This window comes from Chiloscyllium plagiosum, unplaced genomic scaffold (assembly GCF_037043375.1).
Source record: "Chiloscyllium plagiosum isolate Xiang-an unplaced genomic scaffold, Cpla_swu_hap1 HiC_scaffold_34, whole genome shotgun sequence".
NCBI lineage: Eukaryota > Metazoa > Chordata > Chondrichthyes > Orectolobiformes > Hemiscylliidae > Chiloscyllium > Chiloscyllium plagiosum.
The window spans coordinates 37,720,828-37,735,666 of NW_028270172.1; the positions used below are offsets into that span (position 1 = coordinate 37,720,828).

Sequence of the window (14,839 nt, forward strand, 5' to 3'; positions counted from 1 at the left end):
ATGAGTGTACAAAACGTCTGTGAACTGCAATGATTCAAGAAAGAGGCTCACCATGATCTCATCAAGGGTAATTAAGGATAGGCAATAAATGCCATTTTAGTTAGCAATACCCATATTCCTGTGAATGAAAAAAAAGGAAAGGAGAAAGAGTGGTAAAGAGAGAATTCCAGAGCTCAAAACTACACAATAAAGAGCCAATGTGGTTATAGATTGGATGCTGTATAATGGTGTATTGACCAGATAAGGAAGGTTGGGATTGCTTCCCTCTTTTCCCACTTCTTACTTGACTGCAATAGGCCTTTTAAGAAAACAACATGCTTGCCAATGAGTGTTTGTATGTCGTGACTGTAAAAGACAAACACAGCCATATTTTGCAGAATTTATAAAAAGAAATGAAAATAATCATTATTGTGCTTAATCCAGCCAAGCAAAATAATAACAAAAGCTCCACAATCATGTATATACACACACACACAAATAGATTGCTGAGTGGGAGGGTAGGTTAAGCAATTTATAATTCAGTAAAGTTAAACAGAGTGTAGATAGATCTTGATGGATGGTGATTTGCGTGGCTTCAGGATGAATTCAGCAGTCTCTCTGGGTTCAGTGACGAGACAGTGAGGATATTGATGGTCAATTTATCTTTTCATCTGGAGACAGCAGCTGCTAATTCTCTGTGCGTCGGGCAGTAGTCTGGTCAGCCTGGAGTTTTTATTAAATTCGCTCTAAGATGCCACCCTACCCTTAAAGTCCCTCATGGTAGACCTCATGTGACTATGGCAGATAAGGAAAGATATTTAGACACGATCGCATCTTAATCCAAGTGCCCCCTTTTTACATAAAACAAACAAAAATTTGCATGTACTTTTTAACTTGCCCAAAGTACACTTCATTGTTCTCGTGCGATAGCAGTTCAACTTCTGATGTGCATTGCATGCACAATCTTCAAATCATACTGGTCTCTTAATAGTATGCATGTGTGTTTTTGTTGGCTGTTCACCATGTTCCTTCCCTGGAGAGTATTCTGCCCATGTCATTTGTTGTTGTCATGATACCTGTTCATGGTCCATTTCCATATTTAGGTTCCTGTGGATCTCTGGGTCTGATAATAAACCTATGGACTGTGTGGGTGGTGAGTTCATAAATTCGTAATCAGGATCCCCTGCCAGAGGTGGAAGCACAGCTTGTCCAGTTGTGTGCATGCGCCTGCAGATGCACCACCACTCCCACCATGTACACTTGAGATGACAACTGCTCCAATTTGCCAATGCATAATGAAGGTCTATACTCCGACCTGCTCTCAACTTAGTTGCACAGTCATAGCGATGCACAGCATGGAAACAGACCCTTCAGTCCAACTCATCCATGCTGACCAGATATCCCATTTGCCAGCATTTGGCCCATATCCCTCTAAATGCTTCCTATTCATATACCCATCCAGATGTCTATTAAATGTTGAAATTGTACCAGCCTCCATACCTCCTCTGGCAGTTCATTCCATACACGCACCACCCGCTGCACGAAAAAGTTGCCCCTTAGGTCCCTTTAAAATCTTTCCCCCCACATCTTAAACCTATGCCCTTTAGTTTTGGACTCCCCCACCCCTGGGAAAAGACTTTGTCAATTTACCCTATCCATGCCCCTCATGATTTTATTAACCTTTATAAGGTCAGCCCTCAGCCTCCGACGCTCCAGGGAAAATAGCCCCAGCCTGTTCAGCCTCTCCCTATAGCTCAAACCCTCCAACCCTGGCAACATCCTTGTAAATCTTTTCTGAACCCTTTCAAGTTTTACAACATTCTTCCTACACCAGGAAGACCATAATTACACACAGTATTCCAAAAGTTGCCTAAGCAATGTCCCGTACAGTCACAACAGGACCTCACAACTCCTACACTGACAAAACGCCTTCTTCACTATCCTATCTACCTATGACTCAACATTCAAGGAACTATGAATCTGTACTCCAAGGTCGTTTTAGTCAGCAACACTCCCTCGGACCTTACCATTAAATGTATATGACCTGCTCTGATTTGCATTTCCAAAATGCAGCACCTCGCATTTATCTAAATTAAACTCTCCATTGGCCCATCTGGTCAAGAGGTAACCTTCTTCACTGTCCACTACCCCTCTAATTTTGATGTCATCTGCGAATTTACTAACCGTATCTCCAATGTTCACATCCAAATAATTTAAATCAATGACAAAAAGCAATGGACCCAGCATCGATCCTAATGGCACACTGCTGGTCACTGGCCTCCAGTCTGAAAAACAACCCTCCACAACCACCCTCTGTCTTCTACCTTCAAGCCAGTTCAATATCCATCTGGCTACTTCTCCCTGTATTCCATGAGATCTATCCTTGCTAACCAGTCTACCATGAGGAACTTTGCTGAATGCCTTACTGAAGTTTACAGAGTCTTGGCAGTGGTTTAGCCATCTGGTTGAAATGAAATTTGGCTTTCTGCAATTTCACCTTGATTTTGGTCCTCACACTTTTTACAGCCTCTATCTTCAACAATAAGTAATTTTGGTGCAGTGTGACATTAGTCTTTGTACTGAACTACTTTCTATGCCTTCAGTTGTTGAAGTTTTCCACGCAAGGATTGCCTTTTTCACAACTGGGCAGAATTTGCTTCATTTGCTTGTGATTCCTTCAGCAATTTTCATTGCTGCTTCAGTCTTTCCATTTGACTGGGGATGGTGTGCAGAAGTATTGGATTTCACAATCCTTTATAAAGCAGCTGAATTGTTTACTGAACGGAGAGCCATATTCATTCATCACAATGTTGGGAATGCTATAAAGGCTGAAGTTTGCTTTTAGGCATTCAACCATCTCAAAATCAGTCAAAATCATCTGGACTACTCCTCAGTAGTCTATAGTGACAAGCTAATCAATTCTAGCAAGTGCAAAGAGGGCTACTTCGAGCTTCATCGTGGTCTGTCTGGGATGTCACATGTCATCAGTGCTCATATAGTTTGTGTTACTTGGTACTCATTGCAAAGACCACTCTGGCTGATGTGGTCCTGGATTTTTTGGCTCATGTTTAGCAGTTGATAATGTCCAAGCATTACAAGTTGCTGCTTCACATTGGATTTGGAGGATTTTACACTCTGTCCTAGCATCCTCTACTTTCTTCATTGCAAGTGCTGCTCTTGAGAGCAAAACTGTAATGTACATTTGTTTCCCTTGCTGGTACAGTATATTTCAGGTGGCGTCGCTGTAACTGGAATGGCTTGTGGTCAGACCTAACTGTCATTTTGTCAAGTAGGCATTGATGAAAATGTTCGCAAGCAAAGGCAGTCGCCAGCAATCTTTCTTGATCTGAGCAATTCATGTTAACACCTTTGATGCAAATGCAACTGGTTGTCCTTGCCACGTTAGAATTCCTCCAAGTCCTGTTTCATTGGCTTACACTGCAGAATGGTTCATCATTTATGTCACATCACAACTCCGGTGACACCGTCAACAGTTGCTTGATTTTAGTGAATATACCAAAGTCCTGAGATTTCATGAGACATGTCAAAGGATCCTGAGGAAATGGCAGAAGATATAGTAGAGACCCAATAATCTAGAAATTATCCATTGCATCAGCTTTAACCCACTTGAGAACCTACAGCATCAACTCTGGACACTCTTCTATAGAGTCACCTGTATTTTTCATTCATTAATAGCGTATAATCATCTTAATTAATTGCACATAACTAGGTCAATGCTGCTGAAGTTTCCCCCATGTCCTTTGCATGCACCATTTATGGACTCAGCCCACCACTTCCATTTTTTTGTTATTGTTTTCCTGTGTCTGTCCACCCAGCCAAGACCTGTCATTCTTGTTATCATGTCTTCATTCATTACCACCCTTTCAGAAATTCTGACTTCCCAAATTCCTATGCATACCTTTCAATACTCCTCACTTTCTTGTTCTCTTGTTGTCATCTCTAACTTGACTCTTTCTCAGTTAGACAAACATTGTTTTCCTCCTGTTGATACAAAGTCCACCATCATAGAAATCACAATTTATTTCCTTCAGAACATTCTTTCATCGAATGGTGTCTATCACTAATGTAGCTGTACAGCAAATGAAGAGAGAATGGAACATAGAAATAGGAGTGGAATGTTTAGTCTCTCTAGCATATTCCAAGATCATGGCTGATCTATACGTTAGTTCAATCGACTGTACTCACTCAGTTCTATAATTCTTACTGTCTTGCCTAACAAAAACTTAGTAATATCAGTTTTGAAAATTTCAATTGATCTAAACTCAGTGCCTGGGCGGCACGGTGGCACAGTGGTTAGCACTACTGCCTCACAGTGCCAGAGACCCCGGTTCAATTCCCTCCTCAGGCGACTGACTGTGTGGAGTTTGCACGTTCTCCCCGTGTCTGTGTGGGTTTCCTCCGGGTGCTCTGGTTTCCTCCCACAGTCCAAAGATGTGCAGGTCAAGTGAATTGGCCATGCTAAATTGCCCGTAGTGTTAGGTTAGGGGTATGGGTGGGTTGCACTTCGGCGGGGCGGTGTGGACTTGTTGGGCCGAAGGCCCTGTTTCCACACTGTAATGTAATCTAATCTAATCAGTTGCTTTTTGAAGGAAGAGATTTCCAATATTCTTTGTGTGAGGAGGTGCTTGTTGACATTATCCCAAATGGTCTACCTCAAATTTACATTGCATGTTCTAGAATCCTCCATCAAAGGAAATAATTTCTCTCCAACTACACAATCAAATGCTTTAATCACCTTAAACACCTCAGTTAGATCACTCCCTAATTTACCAATCTCGTTGGAATGCAAATCTAGTCTTTGCAACAATTGTAATATAAAGTTGAGTGTTGAGTTAAATTCAATACCAAATGCAGTTACGGACAGACTTAAGGAGCAAGTGAGTGCTACGTTTCTTTTGTATCTTGCTGTATTGTGGAAGCTTTCTATTGACCAAATTGTTTGTTGATTTAAAAGATTCTCATGGGATTCTTATTTTAGATGTCATGATACAACAACATGTCACTTCGCATTCATTGGGAAACTTGAACAATCATATCCTTGCCTGAATGGTTCTAATTTTGGATCGCAGTTTCCAACAGCAAGCATTTCCACTGCAATTTTGACATGATGCTCCCAGTTGCAAAAGACGTTACTTATATTAGGTGTTGTATGTGGACTTTCCCTGATGACCAAGTGGTTCACATATATTGCAGTATAAGCTCCCAAAATGTCAAGAGTTGAAGCAACATGTTTTTCAAAACTGATCAAATGTACAGTTCAATGATTTGACTATCGCTGCGTGTTAGACTCTGTGAACATGGTGATGTTTAAATGATAACCTAAAGATGGATTTACCTCATTCCCACTCAAACGTCACAGAGATTAGATTACAGAAATAACATTACTAGAATGATCTGATGGATGGATCAAGTGCAGGATCATTAGGCTGCCTTTCCTCTTACTGTCTGAGTGAGGAAGCAGGTGAAATTTGAATTCTGTTAATAAACCTGCAGTATAAAGCTAGTCTTAGTAATAGCGGCATAAAATTACAATTGACTGATGTAAAAACCTATCCAGTTTACTTGTGCTCTTTTGGGAAGGAAATGTGCCATCCTTACCCAGTATAACCTACATGTGACTCCAAAACTACAAGAATGAGGTTGTTTCTTAGTTGTCCTCTTAAATGCCCTAAACAGCCATTTAGTTCAAGAGCAATCTGGCCTTGCTGTGGGCCCACTTCCCATGAAAGAAAAAAAAATCAGGATTCTGGAGGAAACCATTGCAACGCATTTCTTTTCACTTGGGTTAACTTGCTTTTTCTCTGATTTTTCATCCTTCCCAAAATACTAGATGGCTGTGGGTGAGAACACAGAGTGTATGCATTGTGTTGCATGATGCATCATAATTGAATGCTGTACATAGAACATAGAACATAGAAAAGTACAGCACAGAACAGGCCGTTTGGCCCAAGATGTTGTGCTGAGATTTAATCCTAATGTAAAATGTAGTAACTTACCCTACGCACTCCTCAACTCACTGCTATCCATGTGCATGTCCAGCAGTTGCTTAAATGTCCCCAGTGACTCTGCTTCCACCACCACAGCTGGCAACGCATTCCATGCATTTACAACTCTCTGCATAAAGATGGCCTTTTCCTGTCCACCATTTTTATATGTTTAGCTCATCACTTTGAAGGTAAAAATCTATTCCAGTTTTCTTATAATCTTGAATCCACAGTGGGCTTCTAGACTAGACTAACAGAATAGACTAATTCAAGCCAACAGGTCCACTGTAAAGATGGTGGCCTGATCCCTAGATTCCCTGGGATTGTTCATTTAATTTCAATTTTGTATTTAATCTTTGGTTGCTATTTTGTCATTACGTATTTGTGTTTTGCATTATCTTAAAGCGTAATATGTTTATTCAGTGTTTATTACAAGTTAAATTCTTCATGAAATTTTAGGTACATTAAGAAGAGGGTAATGTTGTTGAACAGAGAGACCTAAGGGTTCAGGTACATAATTCTTTGAAATATGCATCACAGGTAGATAGGGTGATTAAGAAGGCATTTAGCACACTTGCCTTTATTGCTCAGACATTTGAGTATAAGATTTGGGATGTCATATTGAGATTGTATAGGTTCATTGGTGAGGCCCCTTCTGAAGTACTGTGTTATAGGAAGGATATTATTAAATTGGAGAGGGTGCAGAAAAGATTTACTGTGATGTTGCCAGGAATGGAAGGTTTGAGATATAAAAATAGACTGGAACGGCTGGGACCTTTCTCATTGGAGTATAGGAGGTTGAAGTTAAGGTTCATAAAATTATGAGGGGTTTGGATAAGCTGAATGACAAGGGTCTTTTTCCCACTGGTGGGGGAGTTCAAAACTAGGGGCATATGTTTAAGGTGAGATGAGAAATATTTAAAATGGACATGATGGGCAACTTTCTTACACAGAGGATGGTTTGTGTGTGGAATGAACTGCCAGAGGAAGTGATGGATGCAGGTAGAGTTACAATGTTTAAAAGTCAGACATTTGGGCAGGTTCATGAATAGGAAAAATTTAGAGGGATATGGGTCAAGTGCAGGCAGATGAGACTAGTTTAGTTTGAGTACATAGAAACATAGAAGATAGGAGCAGGAAGAGGCCATTCGGCCCTTCAAGACAGATCCGCCATTCACAATGATCATGGCTGATCATCCAATTCAATAGCCTAATCCTGCTTTCTCCCCATAACCTTTGATCCCATTCACCCCAATGCTATCTCTAGCTACCTCTTGAATATGTTCAATATTTTGGCATCAACAATTTCCTGACGCAATGAATTGTACGAGCTCACCACTATTTCGGTGAATAAATGTCTCCTCATCTCCGTCCTAAATGGCCTACTCCGAATCCTCAGACTGTGACCCCTGTTTAGAGTCAGAGAGATATACAGCAGGGAAGCAGACCCTTCGGTCCAACTTGTCCATGCCGACTAGATATCTGAACCTAATCTAGTCCCATTTACCAGCACTTGGCCCAAACCACTCTAAACCCTTTCTATTCACATACCCATCCAGATGCCTTTTAAATGTCCACCACATCTTCTGGCAGCTCATTCCATACACGCACCACCCTCTGTGTGAAATAGTTGCCCCTTGGGTCTCTTTTATATCTTCCCCCTCTCACCCTAAACCAATGCTTTCTAGTTCTGGATTCCTCCCACCCAAGGGAATACACTGTCTATTTAACCCTATCCATGCCCTTCATAATTTATAAACCTCTATAAGGTTTCCCCTCAGCCTCTGACATTCCAGGAAAAACAACCCCAGCCTATTCAACCTCTCCCTGCCGCTCAAATCCTCCAACCCTGGCAGCATTCTAGTAAATCTTTCCTGAACATTTTCAAGCTTTCCAACATGGTTCTGATAGGAAGGAGACCAAAATTGCACACAATATTCCAAAGGTGGCCTCAGCAACATCCTGTACAGCCGCAACATGACTTCCCAACCCCTGTACTCAATACTCTGACTGATATAGGAAAGCATACAAAACGCCTTCTTCACCATCCTATTTACCTGTGACTTTACTTTCAAGGAGCTATGAACCTGCACTCCAAGGTCTCTTTGTTTAACAACATTTTGAGGCCATGAGGAATTTACAAGAGCTCGGGGGTGTGATGGATGGCAGTTACAGGAAGGGAGAAAAGCCACAGGTACGGTCAGGTAGATGGGTTAACTCCAAGAAAGGTAAAAGAGGTAGATGGATAGTACAGGAGTCTTCTGTGTCTATCCCCACCTCAAACAAGTATGGTGTTTTGGAAAAACACTGAAGACCATTTGAGGGCTTATTGTTAGCATTATCCAGATGATTGGGATAAGGGAGTTCCATTTGTACTTCTTGCGATCAGAGATGCACTGAATAAGTGACCAAATTCTGTCCATTTGAATTAATTTTTGGGCATGAAATAAGAGGACCGTTAAAACTGATTAAGGAGAAATTAATAAGTCAGAATTCAGAGACCACCCATTTGGACAATGTGTCAAATTTTAGAGAACGATCAAATAGAGCTGGAGAGTTGGCTAGACAGCATTTAAAAGTATCACAACATACAATGAAACAGGAAGCAGATAAGAAATCACAAAATTATAATTTTGCAATTGGAGATAAGGAATTAGTGTTACTTCCAGTGACAGGTGAGCCTCTAAAAGCAAGGTTTCGTGGACCTTATCAAATTGAAAAGAAATTGAGTGAGGTGAATTACTTGATAAGGACTCCAGACAGGAAGAAATCTCACAGAGTGTGTCACGTGAATATGCTCAAAAGGTATTTTGATAGGGAAGGAAAGCAAGAGGAGAAGGTGTCAATGATTACAGCACAGAAGGAAGAACCAAGTTCAGAGGATTCTGAATTGTACATTCCTCAAATCAAATTGGACAATGTGGAAGTTGTCAAAAATTGCGATAAATTATTGAATTACCTTCCACAAGAAAATCAAAATGACATGAAAGAGTTATTACTATCACATGGGGAGATATGTGGAAATAAACTAACCTAATTGTGCATGATGTAGACATAGGAGTACAGTTCTGATTAAGCAACATCCTTCAAGGCATAACTCTCTAAATATGGTTCCTGCGGTTGATGGATTTTATCAGAAATTTGTGCTGAACTATAGCAGTGTGACTGCTCCGCTTACCTAACAGGTTCAGAAGGAGATAGAGTGCATGCTCCAAGATGGCATATTCAGAGTGAGTTACAGTGACGGGAGCTCACCCCATAGTCATTGTGCCAGATGGTACCCAACAGTTATGTGTGGACAATCGCAAAGTCAACTGAAGGTAGGTATGCAGGTGTAACATATCCAATACCACAGTTGGAGAACTGTGTTGAAAAAGTGGGACAAGCAACTTACTTATGTTGGACATGTTCAGAGGCTAGTGACAGAGACAGTGAAGGCAATTTCGGCTTTCGTAACGCCAAATGGACTATATCAGTTCAAAGTCATGCCATTTGGTATAAAAAATGCTCCAGCCACATTTCAGAGACTGACTAATAAGGTCATTGCTGGATTACCCAACTGTGGGGTGTATATAGATGACTTGGTGATTTAGTCACTCATGGGAGGAATATTTACATCATTAATTGGACTTGTTTGATCAACTTTGGAAGGCAGGTTTGGTGGTAAACCTGGCTAAAAGTGAATTTTCCAAAGCCCAAGTCACCTTCCTGGGCCATGTTTATTGGACATGGACAAATGGCCCCACCAGATGTGAAAACAAAGGTATTTGGGGAATTTCCCACTCCGTAAATGACAAAAGCAGTACTGGGGTCGAGTGGATTTTACCAAAAGTTTGTGCTGAACTATAGCAGTGTGGCTGCTCCGCTTACCAAATTGTTAAAAAAGGGCAAGAAGTTTCAGTGGATAGCATTTGACAGCCTAAGAACTGTGTTAACCACTGCCCCAGTATTACCCATACCAGATTACACAAGACTTTTCAAGGTGGCTATCGATGCTAGTAATGTGGGTGTCGGTGCGGTGCTCCTGCAGGAGGGTGACAAAGCCATAGAAAGACCCATCGGGTATTTGTCCAGGGAGTTGAACATTCATCAACAGAAATATTCAACGGTGGAGAAAGAGATTTTAAGCTTGGTGTTGGCATTACAACATTTCAGTGTTTATATTACCAGCAATGCATCTGAAACAATCGTATATCCCCATTGACATTTGTGGAAAAACTTAAGGCCAAAAATACCAGACTGTTTAGATGGAGTTTATTGTTACAGCCATTCAATTTGACAATTATACATTTGGGTGGCACGGTGGCACAGTGGTTAGCACTGCTGCCTCACAGTGCCAGAGACTCTGGTTCAATTCCCGCCTCAGGCGACTGACTGTGTGGAGTTTGCACGTTCTCCCCGTGTCTGCGTGGGTTTCCTCCGGGTGCTCCGGTTTCCTCCCACAGTCCAAAGATGTGCAGCTCAGGTGAATTGGCCATGCTAAATTGCCCGTAGTGTTAGGTAAGGGGTAAATGTAGGGGTATGGGTGGGGTGCGCTTCGGCGGATCGGTGTGGACTTGTTGGGCCGAAGGGCCTGTTTCCACACTGTAATGTAATCTACTCTAATCTAATCTAATTATACATGTGGCAGATCGTGAAAACATGATAGCCGATGTGTTATCGAGACTCGAATGGGAAATGGAGGCATTCGGTGGTGGGTGTACCATGGCCTGAATTTGCATGTGGTTGTGCATGTTTGCATGTTTATAGTTAGTATAGTGTATATGCGTGTTTAAACTAGTAACCGAGTTTTGAAGGGTTAAAAGTGAAGCCATCTTTTGGTATTGATGATTCATTTTTTTAAAGAGGGATGTGTCACAAAGCTAGTCCCTTTTTTTCTAAAAGCTGTCTCTTGGCTCAAGGAGACACTGTCCTTGATATTTTTCAGAGAGGCAATAAACCAGGTTGGGCTCCAAACAATCTGGTTTGGTACAGAGAGACCAAAGTGGTCATGTTTTCGAAGTGACCTGTATAATGAAAGGGGAGTGCGGTCAGCTCTTTAGCTGAGCTGAGCAGTTTTAGTTCAGTCTTGAACTAATTGGAAGTTCAACAGGGAGCTGTGTGGAAACTCTATCTCTCTCTTTCTGCTCTTCAACTTCAACCAGTAAGCATGTGTTCCATTTACACTGGTTTTTAAAGGGAGTTTGCTTATTGGAACTGTTGTGTATATTTGGAACAGCATCTTTAAGTCTAATTTTGATAGTTTGAGTTCTGTAGTGTTCTTTATTCTGCTCCTTGTGTTTCATTGTGTAATTTTGTGAATAAATTTTTGTCTGTTTTAAAATCTAGTAGTGAACCTGGCTAACTTCGGATAATTTTCACTGTACACTTACGGAAACAAATTGCAAACTTATGGTATGGGGCTGCCTCCTTAAGAATGTTTTGAGTAGTCTGGCCTAGTCCATAACAACATCCACCATCAGAAACATCCTCCCTGTATCCACCCTATCTAGTCCTGTTAGAATTTTATAAGTCTCCATGAGATCACCCCTCACTTGTCTGAATTCCAGTGAAAACAATCCTAACCCAGTCAATCTCTCGTCATACGTCAGTCCCCCCCATCCCCAGAATCAGCCGGGGAAACCTTCACTGCACTCCCTCGAGAGCAAGAGCATCCTTCCTCAGAAAAGGAAACCAAAACTGCCCACAATATTCTAGATGTGGCCTCACCAAGGCCCTGTATAACTGCAATGACACATCCCTGCTCCTTTACTCAAAACCTCTCACAGTGAAGACCAATGTACCATTTGCCTTCTTTGCCGCCTGCTGTATCTGCATACCTACCTTCAGTGACTGACACACAAGGACACCCAGGTCCTGCTTCACACACCCCTCTCAGAGTTTACAGCCATTCATATCGTAACCTGCCTTCTTGTTTTTGCTTCCAAAGTGAATAACCTTGCATTTATCCAAATTATACTGCATCTGCCATTGATTTGTTCACTCACCCACCCTGTCCAGACCATGCTGGACATGGTCAGTGCAGACTGATTGGACCGAAGGGTCTGTTTCCACCCTGTGTGACTCTATGATTCTAAGAGGTTAGCAAATGAGGTAAATGGAATGCTTTGTCACTTTGGACATCTGGTGAATGCAAAGTACAACTCCTTCAATCTTGATCCAGTAACGTTCTGTTACATAACTTCAGTAATCATCTTTAACTTCACCACAGTAAGTTTTCCTATTCTCTGAAAAATCAATGAATTTTCATAAATAAACTTGTCCTCTTCATTGCCAATTTAGAACACCAGCAAAAGATGATAGAAGTGGACATTTCCAGCCACAATTCTTGTCACATTTTTTGTTCACTTTCTTCCATAAAGCATATGCTATGTTCACATTTCTACTGGACTTTCCTACTTTGGTTGTCTTCATAGAGTTACAACTTCTGGATACTGATCGAGCTGGTGAAATAAATCTTTTAAATCACTTTTCCTATGCCACAAGTAATTCATATTTTTAAAAATCTAGATTATAAATAGTGCAGAACAAGTTTTAATATATCTTACCTACTGTAACATCTTGCTAAAACCACATATATCACAAGGAGCACTTGGAAGAATGCATGAATAGGAAGGGAATAGAGGGAAATGGATCTTGGAAATGAGAACAGTTTTAGTCTGGAAGGGCAAAATGAGTTGGTGCAGGCTTGGAGGGCCGAAGGGCCTGTCCCTGTATTGTTCTTTGTTCTTTGTTTATGTATTATTGCGTGCACACAGTTGTATGCCTAAAATTTAAAGCACCTGTTTCTCTCTGGGCTAGATTCTATCCAAGATCACAAGAAAATAAAGGTAGACACTTGTGGTTATTGGAGATTTGATTTTGATTTTGATTTATTATTTTTGTTACATGTACCAAGACACAGTGAAAAGTATTGTTTTGCATGTTATCCAGGTAAATCATACCTTATATACGTACACCAGGATAATAAAACAGAGTGCAGAATATAATGTTACAGCTACAGAGAAGATGCAGAGAAACATCAACTTTAATATATAAGAGATCCATTTAAATGTTTGATAACAGCTGGAAAGAAGCTATTCTTGGAACAAAAACAAAGAACAAAGAACGATACAGCACAGGAACAAGCCCTTTGGCTGTCCAAGCCTGTGCCGACACATTTTGCTCTTCTCTACTAAAGTTGTCTTCGCTTACAGGATCCGTATTCCTCTCTACCCTTTCTATTTACATATTCGTCCAGGTGTTTCTTGAATGCTGCTATTGTGTCTGCTTCCACCACTTCCTCTTGCAGCACATTCCAGGCACTCACCACCTTTTGTGTGTAAACCTTGCCTTGACTATGTCTTTTAAACTCCACTCCCCTCCCTTCCTGGCACCTTGAACTTGTGTCCCCTAGTAATTGACCTGTCCAGCCTGGAAAAAAAGCCTCATACTTTCCACTCTATCCATACCTTTCACTTCTACCAGGTTGCCCCTGAACATCCTGCATTCCAGTGAAAACAAACCCAGTCTATCAAACTTTTCTTCATGGCTAAAATCCCCCATGCCAGGCAACATGCTGATAAACCTTTTCTGTACCCTCTCCAAAGCATCCACATCTTTCTCATAGTGTGGTCTCGTAGAATGTCTTGATTCTGTTGGTACGTGTTTTCAAACTTTTGTGACTTCCTCCCATTGGAAGAGAGTATAATCAGTGTGGGATGAGTCTTTAATTATATTGGCTGCTTTCCAGAGTCAGCAGGAAGTATAGACAGAGTCAAAGAAATAAAGACTGGTTTGATTGATGGACTAGGCTGCGTTCACAATTCTCTGTAAATACTTGTGGTCTTGCACAGAGTCGTTGCCATACATTGCTGTGATACATGAGAGAGAATGCTTTCTATGATGCATCTATAAAAATAAGTGAAAGTTATGTCGAACATGCCGAATTTCCTTAGCCTTCTGAGGAAAGAGTGGCGTTGGTATGCTTTCTTGACAATAGAATTGATGGAGATGGACCAGGACACATTGTTGGTGATATTTGCTCCTAGGAACTTGAAGCTCTTGACCATCTCCACCTCAGCATCATTGATACAGACAGGAGCATGTCCTCCTCTCTGCTTTCTGAGCATCTGCTCCTTCATTTTACTGACATTGAGGGAGAGATTGTTGTCTTTACACTGTGCAACTAAGCTCTCAATCTCTTTCCTGAACTCTGTCTCATCATTGTTTGAGATCTGACCGATTACGGTGGTGTCATGTGCCAGTTTGTAAATGGAGGTACAGCTGAATTTGACCACACAGTCATGAGTGTGACTCAGTACTCAGTACTGTCATGTAACTCAGTACTGCAGTTACAATAGTAAGTAAAGGGCAAGAAATTCTGCAGCAAGTAACCTATTTCATGACTCCCCAGTGCCTGCTAACCATCTACAAAGCACAATTCAGGAGTGCAGTGGAATACCCCCCCATTTCTCTGGATGAATGCAGTTACAATACTCAAGAAGCTTGACATAATCTAAACAAAGCACCACATCCACAAACGTTTACTTACTGAATCATTGACGCTCAGCAGCAGCAGTGTGTACCTCCTACAAGATGCACGACAGAAATTCACCAAGGCTCCTAAACAGTACCTTCCAAACCCATGACCACTCTATCATCTACCAGGGAATACCACCACTTGCAATTTCCCCTTCAAACCATTTATTGTTCTGACTCAGAAATTTTCCAGGGTGTTCCTTCACTGTTGCTGGATCAAAATCCTGGAATTCTCTCCCTAACTGATCTGTGGGATAGCTCCGCCAGACAGATTACAACACAAGAAGGTAGCAGCTCACCATCACCTTCTTAAGAGATATAAATGTCGGCCCAAC

General features: G+C 41.2%; 1 long non-coding RNA gene across 1 annotated transcript in view; it reads left to right on the plus strand.

Annotated features, from left to right (window-relative positions):
• The first annotated feature begins 9,184 nt into the window (after nt 1-9,184).
• The window catches only part of LOC148141141 (uncharacterized), a 133,791-nt gene continuing 128,136 nt past the window's right edge, over nt 9,185-14,839 (plus strand). Inside the window, exon 1 of the long non-coding RNA XR_015752879.1 lies at nt 9,185-9,304. This is a non-coding gene — a long non-coding RNA (uncharacterized LOC148141141). The remainder of the gene's footprint in view (nt 9,305-14,839) is intronic.